This window comes from Montipora capricornis, chromosome 6 (assembly GCF_036669925.1).
Source record: "Montipora capricornis isolate CH-2021 chromosome 6, ASM3666992v2, whole genome shotgun sequence".
NCBI lineage: Eukaryota > Metazoa > Cnidaria > Anthozoa > Scleractinia > Acroporidae > Montipora > Montipora capricornis.
Genome location: NC_090888.1, coordinates 14,959,406 through 14,981,905, shown reverse-complemented (window position 1 = coordinate 14,981,905; position 22,500 = coordinate 14,959,406). Strand labels below are relative to the sequence as shown.

Sequence of the window (22,500 nt, the reverse complement as noted above, 5' to 3'; positions counted from 1 at the left end):
GAAAGACTAATTTTTTAGGGGAGCAGGGATAGCGCAGTGGTGAGAGCACTCCCACCAATGCGGCCCTGGTTCGATTCCCCGTCCCGGCGTCATATGTGGGTTGAATTTGTTGTTGGTCCTCTCTTTTCTCCGGGAGGTTTTTTGTCTTGTTGCATGGAGGGTACAGCTACAAGTAAATTTATACACAGAAAAAATTAATTAAACTTTTAAGATGACATATTTGATAAGTTTTGAAGTTTCAAATGTGGTCAATTAATATACAGATATTAAATTGAAGTGATGCCTTGATCTGGGGTTGTTGCTGTAACATCATGACCAAGAAAATTTATATATAATTTTGTGCTTGAAGAATCTTTCCCCTACCAAACATGTGACTGCAACAAGTCTACATTTTTGTACAAGAGACAAGAGCGACTGCAGTCAACATGAGCAACTGCAGTCATGTTGTCAGTGGTTTTGTTACACAATGTATACTTGCGCATTCGTTGGATCCCTCATTCTTTGTGTTGTAGAGCTTATTCATTGTTGTGGCGGGAAGAAGGAGCATTTTGTGTGGAGCGTTTAGCGGTTTTTTCCGTCCCTTTGCCCCGTCTTCTTTCCACTGTTTATCAGTGTGATGGGTGGCTGTCTTCTTGGGGCGTGGGGGCTCATGGCGGGTTTGTCAGGTTTTGCCAGCCACGGGTACAGTCTCTATCTTGGAGCTGGCTTCCAATAGTGGAAGCTCCAGGATGTCTCAGCCACCCAACCTCCACTTAGCGACGCAGTTGTTAAATAATAATTTAAATATTAACCTTCAGTCAATTTCGTGCAGTGAGCAAGTCAGTAAAATTACTGTAAAGTTAGACAAAATTATGGTGACAAAAATATTTACGAAGACATTTCAAAATTGTCTGAAACATGGGTGATGTTAAAATACAAGTAGATTACAAAGTCTAACATAAACATGCATGCTTATTGTACATACCTGCAATACTTCTTTAATTTATAATTCAGAAAAGTCTGAAAATCACATCCTTGGTCAAAAAGTTTCCTCCTTTCAAGACAACAAAACCGAAAATAAGCAGTGAGAGATTTTATCACTACAGCGGAGACAGGAATTCAAGGATCCTCCTTTAAGATGTCATGCTCAATTAATTAACTAGTATGTACTGTACACAATAAATTAAGTTGCACATCTACAGTGTAATAAGCTACAATCTTGGACAGAATAAAATGGAACAGAAATGCCCCCTCTCCCCCAAATCAAGGATGAAGGTGCGTGAAGGCCAAAACGCGCCATTTTCCCATCACTGATTTTGGGGGGAGGGGTGGTCTCAATGTTCCATTTAATTTGTCCAAGATTGTCTGTGGAGGCTACGACGTCACAAATTCAAGATTTGGTCAATTAAAAGGTCATATGTCAACACATTAATCATCCGAAACCACTGGCCTCTGACGCAGTCACGCCCGTCGCTAGTGTTGCTATGTTGAGATACATGTACTACATGGAAGATATTTTAAGAAAAGCGGAGCGTATAAAAAAGCCAAACCTAAATGAAAATTTGCCAGTACGATCAAGAATAAGGGTATAACTCTACGTAGAATTGACGAAAAAAATGCAATCGAGAAAAAGAATACCCGAGGAAACAAAAGTAAGAGTTAGAGTTCTCAAGCCCACTACTGATCTTACTCTGAAAGCATTTCTGGGGAGTTAATCGATAAAACTATAGGGTCTATGTAGGGTCGCATCGCCGAGATTAAACGAAGCAATGGCAAAAGACTCAAGCATTAAAGTAGCGCTTTTAAAGCTTTGTAGAGCACTTGAATGGTTTTACATGACATTAAAACGTTTAAGGCAGGATTCACGAGACTTTTTATACGATTAAGGTCTGTTTTGAGACGCTTTTCAACGGTTAAGCACGGTTAACAAGCAATGGAAAAAAGTGTCAATCTGTTCTGTCACCTTTCTGGCCAGACGACAAAATCGTGAAAAATCGACAAAATTCGTTGCTGATAGCCCGCAAATCGTGCCCATTAATAGTTTTGTAAACGTAAATCATGCTCTATTTTTTAGCGTGAAAAAATCAGAAGATAGATCAGGTAAATATCGCCAACAAATTTAAAGGGAGCTCAAATGCACTTCTTAAAAATTCAACAGGTTTATGTGTTCGGTATGGTTAGCACAGGGATACAAAGTGTAAAGCGTAGAATGTCGGTAGGTTGGATAGTTGGATGTGGTAGGTAATCTCTGGTAGAAGGTTCGAATCCTCCTTACATCCGATTTCTTTCTTTTTGTTTTTCTTTTTTTTCCCCAATAGTCTTATTCTCTTTTTTGTTTGCAATTTATGTTCTCATTTTATAGGCCTCCTGCTTTAAACGTAAATATAGCTTATGAAAATAATTACAGTCAACTCTCAGGTATTCGGATGATGTAACTTTTGAGCGTACGAGAGCAGATTTCGTGTCATGATTACCCCATATACTACTGGTAACGCCAAGCAGGGGCTCATAGACAATCTTGGACAGAATAAAATGGAACAGAAACGCCCCCTTTCCCCCAAATCAAGGATGAAGGTGCATGAAGGCCAAAACGCGCCATTTTCCCGTCACTGATTTTGGGGGGAGGGGTGTTCTCAATATTCCATTTAATTTGTCCAAGATTGTAGTTTCGAACTGTGCAGCAACAAAGAATGGAGTCGAGGTTCAGGGGAATAATTAGCATTTTCTTTTGTTCAAAACAAAGGAAAATGCAAATTATTCCCCTGAACCTCAACTCTGTTCTTTTGTTGCTGCACAATTGAAAACTAGCCTATTCAAAAGTTCAGAAGGTATTGCTTTAAAGTGTCCCTGTGATAAAAAAAAACCACTTCCATTTTTCCTCCAGATTTTGAGAGTGTGTTTGCTTAACACCTGACTGCCAAAATTTTGAGCTTTGATTTTTATCCAAAGGCCGTTTACTTTGATTGTAAGTTTTGGATTTCACGGTCCGCCATTACTCACGTTCAAAACTGACCGATTGGACCTCAGACGGTTAGATCCAGGGAAAAGTGACGTCAGAGGCTCACTAGCTTAAAATTTCAGCGTGTGAACACAGCTTATTATATATGCAAAGTGTGAGTTAAAAAGTCTGTAAGCCCAATACCCTCGAGCTGCATATTAATTCTGCGGCGTACACACGTATTGCATTGTTAAACTAGTGAGCCTTTAACGTCATTTTCTCCTCGATCCAGCTCTCTCAAGAACATAATGTTAGTAATGGCGGACCATTAAGGTGATTCCTTAGTAATAGAAGTTGTCGTAAGATTTTTTTAAAACTTTTCTCGATTGTTCCCTATATTATGGTGATTCGAAATGTGCAATTAAAAAAGTAGGTCACCAAGCTCGTTTGAGAGACATAACTTGCTCAAGTTACTCATTTAATCATTGCGCCTTCATCTATCAAGGACAAGTTTATTCCATCGGTTCAGGCTACGTTTTGCACGAACAGGAAGCACAGCTTTGACGTAATTCTTGAAATAACAAAACAGGTGAATTGTGTTGCTCAAAAGGAATAATTTAATGTTTGTTTTATGGCACAGGCACAAGTCTTGAAAAGGCACTGACTACAAATGTTCTTCGGGTGCGTGATCTCGAGGAGACAATTTTGTGTCCACGAGTGATGGCTACGAATACTATCTTTCCTGTAACTTTTTTTTCTGACGTAAATTTTTTGTAATTTTTTTACAGCGCAAAGAAGATGAGTAAGAGAATAAAATTATGCCAAAAAAAAGATAGGTCACCAACCTCGTTTAGGAGAAAACAGAAAGCAAACCAAGCTCGACCCCTCGACAACACGTCTCCCCGATAGCGCGGTTTCACTTTCACAGTCGGACTTAAATCTTCTTTAGCATTATCAAGGCTATCACTCGACTTTTTGTTTTGTGAGAGTCCAAAACGTTTCTTGTTTTGCTCTTTACTGCTGTGCTCTGAAAACGGCCATTCTTCTTTCTAGCGAGCTTTCCCTCACGAAAGGTCGGCATTTTGAAATGTTTTTGGCCACGTTCGATATATCAATATTCACACATTGGTACGAGTCTTTATGGTTAAATTTAAACATTGTTTTGTTTAGAAATATCCGTTGAGACTTGTGAGACAAAGAGCCATGAAATTTGACCATAAAGCCTCTTAGCCATGCCTGAATACGAACGGGGCTTACACTGTGTTATGCGCAGAACAGGATGCGCAGTGCAATACTAGGGAATCACCTTAAATAGGAAAATTACAGTTAAAATAAAGAGGTGTCTTTTTGAAATCAAGGCTTAAGAACGTGGGTCACTTAGTGTTTTGTTAACATAGTTTTGAAATCCAAAGAAAAATATGAATTGATTTTATGGTCACAGGGCCACTTTAAAAGATACCCCTGAGAGCCACAGAGAAAAAACTATATAAAGTTAAAGAAAGGCCATGTACTTCACAAAGTATTTCTCTGTTGTGCACAAGAATGGAATTTTCAATTTTACATAAGAAATGGTTTGCAGCCAGCCTTGCATGAAATACAGTGATGCCAACCTCTGGAGATCTAAAATCAGGAGATTAATTTTCATCCAGACCCAAATACCCCCCTCCCCCTCCCCCTCCCCTCCATGATCAACTGACCCACTTCTAGCCCACTTCCTCCTCTCCCCCTAAAAAATGCACACACCCACCTCCTTAAAACAGTTTCCAAATCAAATTCACAGGGTCGCAATGATTGCGGGAAAACAGGGCACTAATTATAAGTACAATAATTATTATAATGGTGGGTGACAAAAATATTTATGAAGCTGTTTCAAAATTATCTGAAACTATGGGCACCTTTTATTTTTCCCAAGCCTACAATCTTCGACAAAAGGGTTAAGAATATTAAAAACAGGGGTTCCTTTATGCACAGCAACCTCAATATCGCACCCTAGCAGCCATCCCCCATCCCCCCTGAGCAATGTTGATAATCCCAGGTTCGACATGTTTTGTTTCGAGTAGCAACATTGATCAGGCGGGATGGGGGGCAAACGAGAGCTTGTTTTTCATACTTGTGATCGTAGTTAGTCCAAAAGAAGAATTTTCTCAACAATTTTGTTCAAGATTGTAGTTTTCATATCTTTTGAAATATTATTTCTGATATTAGTAGGTATTGTGTTATAATTAATTACTGTAACAGTAAATTTGATTTGGAAGCACACCACAGAATTTGTAGGATTACAAAGTCTTACAAGCTCACTGTACATACCTGCAATAACTCGATCTTTAATAATATTATTCAGAAATATCTGGAAATCACATCTTCGGTTAAAACGCTCCCTCCTTTCAAGAAAACAAAATCAAAAATAGGCCGTTAGAGATTTCATCACTACAGCAGAGACAAGAAATATAGCATCCACCTTTAAGATGTCATGGTCAATTCATAAATTATGTACATGTATGTAAGTTGCAGAATTCTAATTCAAAATTTTGCTTTAAAAAATCAGCGAGACTGTTACTACTACTGAGAGCCATCAAGAGCAAAATATATAGTTCAATAAAATTTAAGAAAGGTCGTGTACACATACTTCACAAAGTACTAAATCTGTTTTTATAGAAGAATGGAATTTTGGATTTTACATAACAAATGGTTTGCAGCCAGTGTTGCAAGACAAAAATAATGTCAGGGTGAAGTGTTCAATTCAAATTCAAAAAGAAAAACTTCTCAGTAACTGACACAATATCATTAAAACACAAGGCAGTCTGCTTGGGATTAAGCATGTGTTTTAACAACCTATGATATTGCTTTACAGATGTCTAGGGTAGGGTAGTTACATCACAAATTAAATCTACAATCATGGACAAAGAGTTCAGGCTAATCCCTGTTTTTTACACTTGTGGACCAGAACTTACAGAGAGAGGCATGAATACCCCCTCCCCCTACCCCATCTCTGCAAATGGGTAAAATAAGCCATTGTGGGGATGGGGAGTCCTGATACATGTATCAAGATTTACCTCACACAACAAAAGATAAAAAGCCCTTTTTGTTATGGACCAGGAGTTTCCTCACAGGAAAGACCCTAGTCGCAGTCTTCCACCTTTTTAGTTATGGACACCAAAAGAATGTGTTCCAAATGGAGCTACCTTAATCTTAATGTCCATTGTTTGCGTCCACAAAGATTACCATGACACTATGAGTTGAGGCACTCATGGTGCGTTTACTTTGCAGTGAAAATTCAGTCAGTTTATCGTTCAACCAATTAATGCATGATTTTTATCAAGCTTATCATCTTTACTCCAATAAATGGCATGAATGTGTCAGATAACTGCTGTACGCACATGTAAGTCAGTACAAACATAGGAAATGAAATGCCTAAAGTCAGTCTGTGCTCAGCATGGAAGTCGCTAGTGGAACATTTCATTTAAAGCAAGATCGAGATTCGCTAATGGTATTTAAAGAGCGGAAGAGGTTGTACCAGGCCTTCTGATATTACGCGATGGTGCGATTTCGCACAATCGACCTCAAATCGCATCCGATCGCACAATTCACGAAAAATCGCATAATTCACAAAAGGACGTGCAAAATTCATAAAATGAAACATAAATCAACACGTTTCTTAGAAATTCCTGCATAAATCTGCCATTTTTAAGATGATTTATCTTGGAAAAAGGCTAAAAAACCTGTCACCTTCGATTTCGTAAACATTTTATTTCGTAAACAGTTCAAGGCTTTATTTTTCATGTCGGGGACCTGGTACGAGTCTCCTTCTATTGGTGCAACACAAACACGCCATTATATACACACCACTGAAATGACACAGTTGCCTTCTCTTAGAAAAGAGATTTGTGAAAAATAAGTGAAGATGTAAGTTTTTCGGCAAATGTAGTTTCTTTCGTTGAAAACTGATAAAAACTTACTCATGGATAAGTTTGTTGTGAAAACGCTCCCTTTTTCTTCGACGAAGAAGGAAGTTCCCATCTTCCGCCCAATCTGACAGCTCACGATCGAACAAGAAAGTACCTCACAAGTACGCTACACGTGGACGATGGACTGATGTTTTTCTCGTCGTGCAATATTAGGACCTTTTATACGAGAGAAAATAAGCCGCAGCTTACTCTGGCCACGGTGTACAAATACGCAAAAGGAACTATTTATACAAATGTATATTCCCAGGTCAATATAAGCCGCGGCTTGAAAAAGACGTGAACGTAGATTTTGTACCATTTATACGGGATGAACATTCGAGTCTTCTGTAACAGAGAAAGCCGCAGCTTATTTTCTCTCGTATAAATGGGGGTATGGCCCCATTGTGATTGACCATCTTTGGAAGTTCGTGGTTGACAAGCACCTTGATCATTCATTTGGCATGTTAGCTGTGTCCTTCCAACTTTTAACATGGTGCACCGGTAGTGCAGAAGACCTCATTTTTTTAATTTATCCCAACTAATGTTGATCGAGATACATAATTACTGTTCCTTTGTGTTCAAAATGTCTTTAGAGCAGCAAAAAAGTGTTTTTCTTAACCTGAAACCTTATAAAACAAGCTTAAAATTGCTGAGAAAAAAATCGCATAATTTACATTATTTATCGCATAATTGGCCTTTCTAATCGCACAATCTGTCCTGAAAAAATCGCATAATTTGCATTTTTTAATCGCACCCTATCAGAAGGCCTGTTGTACGAGAAGACATTGATGAACTCACCTAAATTCTCAGCTACGTAGATAAACTACAATTGGTGGGGCTGCTGTCTTCTGCTCACTCCATTTCTTTTAAGCCAAAACAACCCTGAAAAACCCACACACTTGGTGATAAACTAACTCAAACCAAGAAAATTAATAACTTCAAAGTGTCCAGCTTGTGAGTCAGAGCAGATTAGTACTTCGGGATTGCCTATGTTCAATTTGTGCTGTCTCCAGCCCAGCCATTTCCATGCCATTACATTCAATTTAACCATTAACTTCGCTTTCTCCGTACAAAGGCGTATTGTCACGATATTTCTCAATTTGGGAAAACAGTTGCTTGAAACAATGGTGAAGGAAGCCTATCTCGAACAACAACATATTTACACGCAGATTCATTGAATATATACATGTACTCTAAAGCCATATTAAAACAGTGAAATAAACGGACCGCTACACCGCTTAAGAAGTGGAAATTTGTTAATTAAGCAAGCTTACCTTGCACAAAATGTAGTGAATGTTTCCTTCTTTCGGGCGACCTTAATTTGGAAACAGAAAGATCTTGGAGGCCTTTATAACGAAAATGAAAATAAAAGTGAAGCAGGATTTCCTGCAATTGGTGTGTATCGAAGCAGGTGACGGCAACAAAGGTGCCTTTTCAGCTGGAGTCGGATCGGAAAATAGAGCTAAGCTTTTTGTGGCGGAAAGTTTCCCTCTCAATGGTTTTCCCTTGTCTCGTAGTATTTGTCCCGTACTGGAAAGCGAGATAAAACATTTACGATCGATATCGCCAAACTTCATTCGTTACATTGTGATCAAGAGCCAACCTCGTTCCCAGGGTCTTCTCGGCTTTCAATATGGCGGCAGCACATGACCAAAGATCATTAGAGGGTCTCAGTCGGAGGACGGTGCCTACTAATTCAAAGGTATTTTTGCGCGACTGTATGGATATGCGGGAAAGGCAGATCTCAACAAGCGTTATTAAAATCTAAAAAGAAAATTGGGGGTAACCATGCATTGTTCAAAGATAATTAATCAACAATATTCATAAAAAGCTTTAAAATACAAAGCAATGTATGGCGTTCCTTTCCAAATTAAAGCTTGATTATCTCTGAAAAATACATGGCTACCCCCGATTTTCTTTTTGGATAGCAAGAGCACTTGCTAAGTTCTGCTTTCTCCGAATTGTTTTAAAACCACGCAAAAATATTCCTGCATTAGTAAGCACAACCGATAGGAAATCCGAGTATCTGGAGATTCGCAAAACGTATACGCAATAACAATAATAGGCACCGTCCTTAATGACTGGTCCCGAGGGAAACGGTTCATTTTGTTTCCCGAGAATCTCAATTGAAATTCGAGGGAAACAAAATGAACTATTTCCCGAGGGACCAGTCATTAAGTGATTTGTTACATAGCACAGAAAGAAAAACGTGCAATGGCAACAGCAACGGCGGTCGTCGGTCAACATTCGCGGGTAACAGTGCACTGTTACCCTCTGACGTCCAGATTTTGCACTGTTGCCCGCTCAGAAACTTTTGGCGGGAAACAGTTTTATTGTCAAATGTCATGTGACCTCGAAGTAACCATTGAGAGCGCGCGCTGGGAGGAAAATTCAGCTATATAACAATTAAATAATGATTGTGTACTTATTGACTGAGTGGGAGGGCCGGACGGGAAAATATTTGGCCCAAGGTCATGGCCGAGCGCCATGACCAAGGGCCAAATATTTTCCCGTCCGGCCAGACCTAACTCAGTCAATTAGCATTTTATCATATGACCACCGCGCTTTTCCTTTTTTTTTTTTTCCGGGTAACAAAATTCGGAATGTTCACTTACGTTGCTCATTTTGGTTCTCATCTCGCGCGCGCTTTCAACACGTATGAGGGCCGTACGCGATCCTAGAAGGGCCGTCCTGCTTTTTCCGGCCCTGCTCGCGTCATCGCGTACGGCCCTCATACGGGGATTTTCTCAATAGTTTTGCAATGAAAGCGCGCGCGGGGCCGTACGGGTCATATGATAACATGATATATGAAATGGATCATATATGACCTGCGGATATGAATCAAGTAAAGCTATGATCCTCGCAGTTATGAACGCAATTTTTCAATTGCGTAGAGAAGCCTGAAAATTTCAGGACTTCAACGGGGTTTGAACCTGTGACCTCGCGATACAGGTGCGACGCTCTAATCATTTCATATCCGCAGTTCATATATGATCCATTTCATATATCATTTCATCATTGAATCATTGCTCACGGGAACACTAGAACCCATAATTGACCAGCTCCCAACGTCAGTGGCTTCATAGCTCAGTTGGTTAGAGGGTTCAAACCCCGTTGAAGTCCTGAATTTTTCAGGCTTCTCTACGCAATTGCAAAAATTGCGTTCATAACTGCGAGGATCATAGCTTCACTTGATAAACATGAAACTTATCATATGGCCCCTACGTACGGCCTCGCGCGCGCTTTCATTGTAAATCTATTGGGAAAATGCCCGTATGAGGGCCTACACATTAGCGCGAGGAGGGCCGGAAAGAGCCGTACGGCCCTGCTAGGAACACATACTGCTCAGCGCGATGCAATTTTAGAGAATTTCGTCTCTTTTTAATATCCAAGTGATTTACAGCCAGAAAAGTAAATGCAAACAACATATTAGATACATTTTCTGTCCAAATTTTTGTGACTTGTTTTATCCAACTTCATATCCTGAGCGTTCATGACTAGATAGTGTAAAGAGCCCATGTGATAAATGCTTATTGACTGAGTTTAGGTCGGGCCGGACAGGAAAATATTTGGCCCTCGGTCATTGAGCACGGACCTCGCTGCGCTCGGTCCGTACACCATGATGACCTCGGGCCAAATATTTTCCCGTCCGGCCCTTCCACTCAGTCAATAAGTACACAAGCTTTCATGGTTTAACGGTTATTTTTATTGTCGTTTCGGTTCACTTACACGAAAAATACAGACATGTCCCTCGTCGAAAATGAAACATATATTTTTTGGCTTTTTGCTTTTTGGGGTTCTCTGTGTTAGTAAGGCCTTACTACACATATTGAATAGAATAAGTGTGACTTACATTTTTGTCGAGACCTCCAACTGGGCGGTTATTTGGGACTTGTTTTGTCTTCTCAGACAAGCCTAGTGGAAACAAATATCATAGAATATAGTGCAATGGAAGTAAATCGGTCTTGAGTGCTCCGAAGTATCGGCTAATTATTTCGAAATACTCCCTATTTCACTTTTAAAAATAAAATTTAAAAATCACGCTAAATGCTTTTAATTTTTTCACGGCTGACGGTTATTTTTTGAATTTTCACGCCTAACGGTTAATCTTTTTTGACGGTTCACGGCTAACGGTTAACCCTATCGAGACCCGGCCCATACTAATATGTGAAAGAAATGATTAAGTTTAGTAGGCCTCTCGATTTCACCCTTACGACTTTCATTTGAATAGGAGTTATTGTGGTTTTTGTTAGCTACGTTGTCATAGTCAACTGCGGGGAGTTTAGGCTGTGTTTAAATGGAACTGGGGTAACCCGGTAGGTGAGGTCGAAAAATAGCTCGCGTTTACATGCACTCTTACCACCCCAGGGTCCTGGGTGACCTTTCTCGAGGCTACTGCTGGCTCGCTGAGTACGTAAACAGGCAAAACGGCAGGGGAAAGGCGCATTCTGGCGGTTAATGCTTTTGTTTTTCTTTCATTAGCTACTCAAAGGCTCGCTCAACTTTTCAGTGCTGTGGCTTGTTATTATCACTTTTAATGCTGCAAGGCCTTCGCCAAAGGCAATATATTGCAACACAAGCACACCCCGGCTGGGCGGGTTACCCCACCTTCAAGCGTTTACATTGCAAAACGCCACCCCAGCTGGGCGGGTTACCCGGTCTGGTAGACCGTGCAACCCGTCTCGGCGGGTTACCTCACCTATCATGTAAACGCGAGGCTGAAAAAATTAACGTTTATATGGACAAGCGGGTTATTCCACCTCCATGCAAAGACAACGGCAACCTCAAGGAACACGTCTCTCCAAGATATAACTCAGCAATATGGCAAGTATTTTGCGATTATTCTGTCTTGCTCACTAATACATGTACAGTACGGGCGACTAACTATCCTGTAGCTACGGTTTTATAGTAAAAATAGATCAGAAAATAAATGGTTCCTCGCTACATGCTCACGTTGTCGTCAAAACCTAAAATTTGGTGATTTTACGTTGTTGTTTTGTGGAGTATGGCAAAAAACTGCACTGGAATTCATACTGCACGGGCAGCACGATTATTGTTTTTTTAACCACTAATATTCCTGCTTTGTGTCGGTGACGTAGCCGTAGTCGTCGTCTTTGCTTAAATTCCCAAATGAGACAATGACGCGGGGCATACTCGGTAGAATTTCGATTCATCATTTCCTGGAGCCAGCTCGTAAGGAAATTTAGAAACCATCCTCACTGTGTGAATTTGCTGATGGTGAGCAAGATTTTGTTCTGCCAAGAAGCTCGAACGTCAGCATCGCAACTATGCTCCATTTTCGCCATTCTCTCGTGTCTGATGCTCGTTCCTCCCGGCCGAGAGAGACTCGGAATCATAACGAAGACAGGACCGCGCTCAGGCTCCTTTTCCGAAACGACGGTTGATAATCGAGCCTAAATCATATTAAACTTTAAAATATCAAAACAAGAGCTATTTTAGTTTGAAGTCTTGTAATTTGTCCTGTGGAATTTTTCCACAGTCATCCCAGAGCAGTATTAAAATAGTCAAGTGAGGTTGAATTACAGCTTAGTATATTGTACAGGGGCCGGTTCCTGGAAGGAGGAATAACTCTATTCCAAGGATAAATGTGCCTTATTCCAGGGATAACTTTATCCCCGGAATAAATTCTGTTCCTGAAAGAAGGAATAGCGCTATTCAGGGAATAAATCTGGGAAAGATTTACTACACCTTGCGAGGTGGTAATAAATCGTTATTCCAGGGATAAATCTGCAAAAACAAGATGGCCGATATGTTGCTGTTTGGTCGTTTTGCTGATGCAAGACGCGCCAGACCGCTGCGTTTTAGGCTTTTCAATGCACATTTAGAAAAACCGGGCGCGTTGTCATAAACTTCAATGATCATTTTACTTGTTTCGGAGGGCTCGCCCGGTGCCGGTCCACCACCCGTCTTCCTTTGCACATTTTTTTGTTGGCTTCTTCTTGGCCGTGCTGAAGAGCCCTTTCTGTTTTACTTCGTAGATGGTTCTGCTGGCTACACCAACGGCATTAACCTTCTCTGTAATGGCTTTCCATGTTTCAGTTTTGGTTTTATTAGTAACATTGTCGGTAAACTTGCCTTGTAAGATGCCTTTATTTGTACGTGTCTCCACGTTTTCTGTAATTATTGTCAACTCTCTGGTAGTAAAATTTGGTTTCCTTTTTCTTTTTTCGGCACTGTTTCCGTTATGCTCTTCCGGATCCATGTTTACTCAGATACAGAAAAATTTCGTCCTTCACTCTCTTCACAGTGCTTTAACCACAGGCAGCCCGCGCGCATTGCACTCAATTTCCTGCCAAACCTGTTTGTCAGGTGGGAATCCCCTTTTGATGGACGATTTATTCCTAGAATAGCAAACTTATCCCTGGAATAGCTATTCCAAGAATAAATAGTGCTTCCGGAAACCGATTTTTATTCCTGGTATAGTTATTCCTAGAATAGCAGATTTATCCCTGGAATAACTGTTATACCTGGTATAATTTATTCCTCCTTTCAGGAACCGGCCCCCTGGAGTTTGCTTAAGGAACCTGGTGTGAGTGGTGCGTCCGTCTCTAATTCGCTTCATCGTAACTGCTTCTTTGTAACTGTTATACTTTAGCATTATTACCTCTCCTTTAAAATATACCTTGCAACAGAAGTAAATTCGAAACATTTGGCTTTAGAGTGGTATCGTTTAGCCGTTTTGCGGCTTGTCTGTCTGGACTGGATTCGCTAAAATGGGATCTAAATAGAGGGTCAGCAGTGGAGTGCTGGAATCTCAGCTATCAGCTAAATTTCAACCCATTTCTCAGCTGTCAGCTAAATGTTTGGCCATTTCTCAGCTAACATTTAAAAAAAACAACAACAATTCTCAGCTATCAGTTAAAAAACAAATCATTTCTCAGCAAACAGTTAAGTTTTTTTGCCGAATCTCAGCTGTCAGTTAACCTCATCCATACTCTCTAAATACCATGAGCAAGCCCTAAGCATAGCACAATTGTCTTAACTCAGTGACTCCAATTTTTCATTCCACAAAAGTAATCAACGGGCCAAGATGAAGTCCTCTGCAAAGTTTTAAAAAATTCTGTGTAGCGGATTCAGAGCTACCTCAAATTTTCAGTTATTTAAGGTGTCTCTGAATTGGCTTCACAGAATTTTTTTAAACTTTGCCGAATGTTTTATCCCGGCATGCTGATTACATTTCAGAAATAAGAAATGGGGGTCACCGAGTTCATTTTTGAGATATGAGCAGCTAAAGTCAAAATATGGGGTGTTTTTGCAAGGCTTTCCTGTTTTCACGGTAACGTTTTGCGTAAAAAAAATGATCGCATCTTTTTCAGCAATAATTGGTGTTTGATATGGTACCATAATATTACTGTTAAGTGACAAAGTGTTGTAACGTCAATCCTTCTTATAGGAACGTTTCTTTCAAGTGTTGAAACTGGTTTGAGCCACCTTAAGTCACCCATGAAACATTCAAGTTTCGTTTTGTCGTTGCTTTCGCTGTTAAGTTTCAGACGACCAAAACAACGGCGGGTCGTTCCCGTTTACGCCGTCTTCGTAGTGGCGGCAGGGAACAAGGGACGTCAAGCAAGGACGATGACGTCTGTGAGAACGTCATCTGAAAATATATCTTCGCATTGTTCTATTGATCTCGAGATTATCCCAAATCATTCGGCATGAAAAATGTGTACACACTCTCAAGGGATAGAATTATTAAGAACGTTGTTGTTAGGTAGAATTGGTAAAAACGGTGAATGAATGACTGTGTAGCTAACCACTCCCCTAGGCGTTTTTAAGGGTCAATAAACAACACTTCTGCTTTTACAGCGCAAATGGCAGTCGTGCACTTTACAATCTTAAGGGCGGTGCCTAATAATTCAAAGGTATTTTTGCGCCGTCTACTGAATATGCGGGAGAAGCAGATCTTAACATTCAAGTGTTATTGAAATCCAAAAAAAAAATTGTTGCTAACCACGAATTTATCATAGATAATTCCTCTACAATATTTGTTTAAAGCTTTACATTACAAAGGTATGTATAGCGTACTTTCCCAAATAGAAGCTTAATTATCTCTGAAAAATGCCTGGTTAGCCCCAATTTTCTTTTTGGAGTCCAAGAGCGTTTGCTAAGTTCTTCTTTCTCCGCATAGTTTTAAACCGCGCAAAAATATACCTGCCTTAATAAGCACCACCCATAGGAATTCCGAGTATCTCGAGATGCGCTGAACCTATGCGCAATAACAAGGCACAATCCTTAGTTGAATAACAAGTAGTTTTACACAGGTACCCCTAGAACAGAATGAGACCAACACACAGGGAACAACGTCCCCGACTCTTCTCGAACAGAGTGTGGGTTCTTTAACGTCCCACGCAAGTCATGTGAGACGGGGCCTACGTTTTATGTTCCTTAGCGCTTATCCGAGAGAACTAACAAAGGCAGCGCTCTCTCCTGAGTTATTTATTACAGACCCTGAGTGTTGGTGCGACCGGTGTTTTGATCTTTCTACCTCCCGCAGAATAGTCCGATGCTCAATCAACTGAGCCAGTCTAGGAGCGGTCGATATGGTTGATTGAGGAGAAACTATTTATAGTTTACCGTCGGCTGAAGTGTTCACGTCCTGCACACAACTTCAATCACTACAAGTGCCAAGCTAGGGGTGCCAAGCTGGGTGAAGGAATGGTGCAGTGGTGAGAGCACTCGCCTCCCACCAATGTGGCCCAGGTTGGATTCCTCGACTCGGCGTCATATGTGGGTTGAGTTCGTTGGTTCTCTACTCTGCACCGAGAGGTTTTCTCCGGGTACTCCGGTTTCCCCTCTCCTCAAAAACCAACATTTGACTTGTTGTGTTAATTGTTAATTTCACTTTACAGTGTCCCCAATTAGTGCTCCAGCGCTAAATCTACTAGACACTTAAATAAAGTTCCTTTCCTGTCCTTCCTTTTACTCGGGGTCATGATTAATAACAGTTTAACATGGAACGACCACGTTGAGGAGTTAGTTAAGAAAGTTAATTAAAGCCTGCGGACATACCCGCTAGAGATCTATAGCTAGTAGCACACTACTACTGAACATGCATTAGATCGTCGCTGGACTACGCATATCCCGCGTTTCATTATTCTTTGTCAAAGTATTTGCAAGCAGACCCAGATCAAGGGTGGTACGTAAATCTTGTGCCGAGGCACTTGGGAGTGCATTAATAACGGTTTCCGTTCTTGATCACCAGGATGCAATCACGAAACAGCTTTTTGAGTCTATATGTAAGAACGAGAATAGCAAAATTCATAATCTGCTGCCCAATACATGCAGCCAACCATACGCTTTAAGAAGACGTAGGAAATTCGCAGTTCCATTTTGCTAGTACTAAGAGATTCGCAGAGTCCTTTATTATCAAAAGCGTAACCCTGGCTTAAAATCATATATTAAAATGAAAATTGCTTGAAACTTGAAACGGAAAGCCGACCTTTGCCGTTTAACGTAAAAGTGATGCTAAATCTCTCTAATGTCGGTCATTTTACGTTGTCGGGTTCCAAACTAAAATGTGGTATTCCAATTTAGGAAAATTCGGAACAAATACTGAGAATCACCTCAAAAATGGCTGTTTTTTCCTTGTAAAATGAAAACCTGTCTCGGAAAACAGCTTTTTTATGATACAGGTTTTGAAGTTTCGTCGGAAATTAGTGTAAAATTGGCAGAAAGTGAAATGTGGACCTTCCACGGAAATTCATAATCGCCACTTAATTCCAGGGAGGGTTCTTTGTAGTTTACTTTGAATCTTAAAATTGTGTTAAAATTCACAGGGAAAGTTTCTCTGTTTGCAAGGAATCACAAAATTCCTCCAAGCAACTTCCTATTCTTTACCCGAACTCCATTCTAATGTCTGAGCCACGCTTGAGAAGCCAAATGATCTTCTGAATTTCGTGTCTCGAGAGTTTTTCCCCATAGAAGACGGGAAAGGATTCACAATTTCTTATCCCCCAATGAACACAGGAGAGGATTCAGAATTTCTGATCCCCCCATGAACACAGGAGAGGATTCAGAATTTCTGATCCCCCACAAAACACAGGAGAGGATTCAGAATTTCTGATCCCCCCATGAACACAGGAGAGAATTCAGAATTTCTGATCCCTCACAAAACACAGGAGAGGATTCAGAATTTCTGATCCCCCAATGAACACAGGAGAGGATTCAGAATTTCTGATCCCCCACAAAGCACAGTAGAGGATTCAGAATTTCTGATCCCCCCATGAACACAGGAGAGGATTCAGAATTTCTGATCCCCCTATGAACACAGGGGAGGATTCAGAATTTCTGATCCCCCATAAAACACAGGAGACAATTTTCTTCCACACAAAAAAAGTGCAATTATAAATGCATTCGCCTAAAAAAAAAGCCGACACGTTAAAAACTATTCCATGCGGATATCATAACATTAATAGATTATACACATAAACGGTTAGTTTGTTTGCGTATAAGATACATTCAGACTATTACAATTAAAAAAAAAAAAACTCTAGGAATTCTACAAAATGTGTCACACAAGTTCTAGTTGGGACTTGTTATTTGAATAATAAAGTCCTCTCCAATAATTATTGAAAGTACGGAAGGGAGACGAATGATGCAGTATACTATATTCTGTTGATAACACATCGTCATAGCCGTAAGTATTAAATGCTTATCTTAAGGCTGGTTTACACGGTACAATTTGTCGGCCAGTTTTGTCGGGCCGATAAGTCGTACCGTGTAAATTGTGTTAAACGTTTTTTCCTCCAAAGATCTTCCCGTTGTCTGTTTAGTATCCGCCATTTGTGCGCGCTGTCCGCTCGCAAACCCTTTGATTGGCATTGCGCTTTCTCTTGGAGTGTCGGCCCGACTTTAAAAAATCTGTTGCAATGCAACAGATTCTTTTAATGGGACCGATTTTTATTTCGATGAATAAATCGTTCATAGGCTGTCTAAATACACGCAAGATTTGTGCTCGGACGCCGTCGGGCCGATAAATCGGGCCGTCAAATCTTTCCGTGTAAACCAGAGAAGAAGTTTTTAATTTCTTTGCAAAGAGCTATTTGATGCTAAATATAGTCATTTGACAGGATCATTTTAAGCCCATCAAAGGGGTCAGTTTAATTTTTCCTTGCACCTTCTCCGGGTTTCGGAAGCTTTCCTATTGTTTAACTCAATATGTGAAAAGCCACTCCTCAACCTACAATTAACAATAAATGACTCATTGCGGTTCCGGTTTTTAAAAAGGCAAGGCAGGAGACCATACAAATCAGTCTCAGTTAAAACAAATATCAATCATCATCCAGATATTCATACTGTTTTCTTCGAAATGAAAAAATATTGTGAAGAGTGGAGCGTTTTACTCTATTGATATTTCGGAACAAATAATTGCCTAGATTGCAGGAAACTCGACCACAAGAAATGGACCCCAAAAACACTGCTGCTGCAGTGCCGCATTCGTGGTGTTGGATATACCTTGTTTTTTAATCCATGAGGCAAGCACCGCGACACTGCGGCACCAGCCATTCTACTAAACTCAACTCAACCTAAGTCGACTAAGCAGGGGCACCCAACGTCAATTTTCGGAAAATATCTGTTCGGAAGACGATTTGAGATCTAGAATTTTCGGAACATTTGTTGTAAAATTTCTTGCTTGCCTGCCTGTCCTAGGATTTTCGAACATCTAAAAAATGGTATAATTGCCGATTTTTGACGGAATTTTACCCTAAAAAGGTCACCTAGAACTTTCGGCGGGCTTTTTTCTGGCTGAAATTTTCGAAAAGGTAAGTTTTGATCCCTACAATTTTCGGATCCCTAGACTTTCAGCTAGGAAATCCGAACAGATGAAAAATTTTTAGGGGATACAAATATGCCTTTAACTACCGTTTAAAAACCAAAATACGTTTAACAATGCTATGTTTAAGTGGTTTTGAACTATATTCTCGTTGGGTGCCCCTGACTAAGGCACCACGGCACAAGCGATTCTAGCTTTCGTTTCTTCGGCAATGCGGCTTGCGTCGCAAACGTAGCGCTTCTTTTTGGACGGGTATATTCTGCAATCTCTCCTAATGATTCTTGCGTTAAAAAAAGATACTGGTAAATCAAACTGATCAATTTCTGGTTATCTAAAGGAAAATCAAGACTGATAGAAGTCTTGCAAGCACCTGAGTTACATGTGTAAATAAAATGAAAACGATCAGTCGTTAAAAGAAATCAGTCCTTAAGAATTAAGGAATTCAGTACTTACTGAAAATGAAAGAACAAGACTGGTAGGTCTCACCTGGGCGAAACGTTTGTGACTTTTTCGGTGAGCGACACACCGTAATAACCAAACATACTGTTGCCTATTACTACATATTCGTCAATATCGTTCCATAATGAGCAGGTCATGGAAGTATACTCCTTTGCGCATCGCAACCGAGCTCTTTTGAATGATCCAGAGACCCATTTACAAAGTAACTCGGAGCCAGCATCAAACGCATCGAAATTCACTGAGATATGTAATGAAAAATCCAGTGACTCAGAATGCTCACCAGAAAGGTACGAATGTTTACCGGAAACTATTTGAAAGGTTTAAATTGATGTCAACCAATCGCAAGGCTAGCTATGTAAACTTCTGGAAAAATTATCCAATAATACTTAAGCTACGTGATTCACGTTTCAAGAGAGGAGCTCCAGATTTTCAATACATTTTGACTGGCTTCAGTGTTACCCGTCTTGCTGTACATGTTGGCTGGCTAATCAACGGGTAAGAATATCGACTTTCTTTCTATTACTAATGGCAGCCGTATTGGAGGCTCTCTTGTTATCAATCTGCAACCTTTGGCATTACGAAATTCAGTACAAGTTGAAACGGTGAGTGTTTTCCAAAATCAACCGAATAGTATTAAATTGCTAATATCGGCTTCTGTTGTCTCAATTAGGGCCTCTGTTCCCTTGTACTTTAGTGGGCTAAACTATAGAATACAGGACCACTTACGGTGACATGTTAGATAGAGCGGCTCAGCGGCTCGCCACTCAAGACTGAAGTATATTTGCTGCTGGATGGCTCATCACTTTAATACGAGTCATGTCAGATACAGAACTAGTGGCTCGGCGGCTCGCCAGTCAAGAAGAATTTGTGTATTCGGCTCGAAAGCTAGCAATGCGATCACTTACGACCTAAGCACCCTTAGCTCTTATTTTATGGTTCGTTTAACTACACTTTTTTACGACATCGTTACATCGTGTGAAGAATGTTGCACTCGTCTACTGATTAAGCCTACGGCGCTCGTTTCAGTGATTACGCCTAAGCACCCTTTGAATTTTTCAGCTTTCATTTTACGGTACGGTTGACTATACTTTTTATGAGATCTTGTAAAGAATAAAGTGATTAGGCACTTCTTGAAAATTTTAGCTTTCATTTTATACGGTTCGGTCAACCACATTTTTTACAAGATCCTCTGAAGAATATAGCACTCGTTTACTGATTATTCCTAAGCGCTCTTTCAGTGATTAGGCCTAAGAACTCTTTTAAAATTTTAGCTCTCATTTTACGGTTCGGTTAACTATACTTTTTACAAGATCGTGTGAAAAATATAGCACTGAGTTTACTGATTAATCCTAAGCGCTGTTTCAGTGATTAGGCCTTAGAACTCCTTTAATATTTTAGCTTTCGTTTTACGGTTCCGTTAACTATACAAGATCGTGTGAAGAATATAGCACTGAGTTTACTGATTGTGTCTTATACTAGTCCTTGAAACATCCAATTCGACTGACGAGCCGCCGAGCCGTCGAGCCACTCAAAGATATACCTTACTCGTTCTTTAAACAACCAATTTGATTGACGAGCCACCGAGCCACTGCCGAATTACGGCTTTAAAAATGGCCCTGTACTGTATTTTATAGTTGCTCTCCTTAGTGTAACGGTGAGCCTTTTGTAATTTCAATTGGAGAAGAACATGTCTCGAGTCTGCAGAATGAACGTGACCAGTAAACGAAGCTCATATTTTGCCGTTAACGATCTCAAGAAAGCGAAGCAAAAAACAAAACGTTGTGGCTATATGGCTGGTAACCATTGTATGTCGATTAGGAAAAATCAAGCGATCCTAAAATGATTTATAGATCTCAAGTCCAGGGCTTGGTTTATGCTGGGCTCAGAGCACGAAACCATGTTTTGTGACACTTAAAAATATATTTAGTGATTTTAGCACCTTGACCGGCAGTCGACCTGAAAGAATTTCTAAGCGCCACAAATCACGGTTCGAACTCTCAGCCAGCATAAACCAATCCCTGGACTTGAGATCTATAAATCACTTCAGGATCGCTTAACCTTTCCTAATCGACATACTATGGTTTGGATTGACTGGAATTCTTCGATTTGACAATTTAATATATATCGGACTGCCGCTCATTTAATGTTCTCAACACCTTGACCGCTTACCGGCCATATAGCTACAGTGAAAAACACACACACTCACACACGTAAGTCAATGGCAAACTGAGTCCTGGCCACTTACATGCATATGTATTGTTGTAAACATTTGCCGCTACCAAAAACGACGGGAGGGTCATAGAGCAACAAGCTCATCATCCGCTTTCGACTTGTGAACTGACACGTAAAGGAAAAGAGCTCTCTCTGTCACCAACCTATTTATGCTTATTTACATATTTTGTTTCCACAGAGTCAAGATTGATCTTCTACTATCTTAAATCAGTTAGTTCAAGCCACCATATCAGTTCGGGGAACCGTTTCAGACACCAGAAATAATGGAAAAACGTCCTGCAAAGAAAGATCCTAATGCTGTTTTTCTCCTTTCACGACAACCGGAAATCTCCAAGTGTTTTACACCTTTTCGTTATAAATAATGTTTTATATGGATAAAATTTCAGTAAATAGAAAACTAGATTATCTCGAAGCACTGATCATGGAGTCACTGCCTCTTGCAGAGTTTACGTTTGATTGTAAACATTCTCACTTTCCTGTGTGCAGAACACAACTTACATAAATTCAGTAAATCTTAGCACATTCTGTGCTGAATTTGGCATTTTATTAGCAACTGCGAAAATGAACAGTCCAGTTTTTCCGATTTTTACGGATTCTTAGGTCTTTCCATTTTTTTTTATCAGCTTAGAACGTTAATTCGGTGTTCTAACCATTGAACACGATGGATGCAGAATTTGTCTAATGAATGTGCAGTTAGGTTTTGATATATTTTCACGGATTTCACCTCGCGTAGAATTTCTGCTCGCTACAGCAGCTAAGGGCATTCTAACCATTAAAAATGCAGAATTTCTGCGTCCAGATAAAGTATCACTGCTCTCACAGTCACGTTTTTGTGATTTTTTTCGGATTTCATCGGGTGCAGAATTTCGGAATTAGTCATTTAAAAAAAAAAAAACATTTTACTTTGGAACGTGTTAAATACTGAATCCCCTTTACAACCATAAACAGACTGTATGCTGTTACATCCTTGAGGGGGATCAGAAATTCTGAATCGTTTTACAACCACGAACAGATAACCGTTTTTGTACTGTGTCGTGATGGGGGATCAGAAATTCTGAAACCTTTTACAACTATGAACATATAGCGGTTTTTGTTCCGTGTCGTGATGGGGGATCAGAAATTCTGAATCGTTTTACAACCACGAACAGATAACC

General features: G+C 40.1%; 1 protein-coding gene across 1 annotated transcript in view; it reads right to left on the bottom strand.

The window, feature by feature from the left end:
• LOC138053265 (protein NLRC3-like) overlaps window positions 1–22,500 on the bottom strand; it is a 181,831-nt gene that overhangs the window by 19,700 nt on the left and 139,631 nt on the right. The window lies entirely within an intron of this gene.